At 41.3% G+C, this 1,281-nt stretch overlaps 1 pseudogene; it reads right to left on the bottom strand.

The window, feature by feature from the left end:
* Positions 1-16: 16 nt before the first annotated feature.
* On the bottom strand, positions 17-1,004 carry LOC108525432 (NADH dehydrogenase [ubiquinone] 1 beta subcomplex subunit 3 pseudogene; annotated as a pseudogene).
* Between the last annotated feature and the right edge of the window lie 277 nt (positions 1,005-1,281).

The following is a 1,281-nucleotide window of genomic DNA, read 5'->3' on the forward strand; positions in this document are numbered from 1 at the left end:
AAAAAAAAAATCTGTGTACACGTGTTTGTAGGAACATAAGTTTACAACTCATTCGGGTAAATATCAAGGAGCAGGACTGCTGGATTATAATACGGTAAGAGTTTGTTTAGTCTTATAAGGAACTGCCAAACCATCTTCCAAAGTGGCCATACCATTTTGCATTCCCATCAGTAATGAATGAGAGTTCTTGTTGCTCCACATCTTCATCAGCACTTGGTACTGTTAGTATTCTGGATTTTGGCCATTCTAATAGGTATATAGTGGTTATCTCATAGTTGTTTCACTTTGCATTTCCCTAATGATACAGGAGGTAGAGCATCTTTTCATATGCTTATTTGTCATCACTATATCTTCCTTGATGAGGTGTCTTTTGTTCATTTTTTGAGGCATATATGTATTTATTTTACTTTATTATATCTTACTAATATTCTTTAAGGCACAAACCAGGTGAGTAGGCTACAGCAAGGAAATCTTAGAGAGTTAAGAAACCACTATGACACTTCCTGGTATTATCTTCAGTGATGCTTCTTATCTTTATTCTGGGACTCCAGGTAATATTCAGCTCCTACAGCTACCACAAATGCAGCAAACTCCCATTTCAATCTTTGTAATAATGCACCAACAAAGGAAACATTTCTGCGAAGCCACCCACGTATCTCCAAGCTTCATTGCAGCCCAATAAATCCCAAAGCCCTCCTGCAGTCAGCTTCTTCTGGACGGTTTTTACTGGTGTCCCTTCTATCTTCCATTGTTTATAATCTGGAAGTTCCATTTTACGATCTCCATGTTCACGTCCATGTCCATGAGCCACGTCTTGCAAGATTGTGAGAACTGAGGAAAACATATTGTGATATGCCTTCCACTTTCACACCTACGTGGTGAGAATGAAATTTAGCACAACCACTCTGAAAAACTGGCATGATGTGACAGCAATTTCCTTTTGTCCATTTTTTAATCAGATTGTTCAGTTTCTTATTGAGTTTTAAGAGTTCTCTGTAGGCCGGACACAGTGGCTCACGTCTGTAATCTCAGCACTTTGGGAGGCCGAGGATGTCAGATCACCTGAGTTCAGGAGTTCAAGACCAGCCTGACCAACACAGAGAAATCCCGTCTCTGCTAAAAATATAAAATTAGCTGGGCACGGTGGCGCATGCCTGTAATCCCAGCTACTCTGCAGGCTGAGGCAGGAGAATCGTTTGAACCCGGGAAGCGGAGGTTGAGGTGAGCTGAGATTGTGCCACTGAACTACAGCCTGGGCAACAAGAGCAAAACTCCATCCCA

The sequence above is a fragment of the Rhinopithecus bieti genome, unplaced genomic scaffold, assembly GCF_001698545.2.
Source record: "Rhinopithecus bieti isolate Rb0 unplaced genomic scaffold, ASM169854v2 scaffold_51510, whole genome shotgun sequence".
NCBI classification, from domain to species: Eukaryota; Metazoa; Chordata; class Mammalia; order Primates; family Cercopithecidae; genus Rhinopithecus; species Rhinopithecus bieti.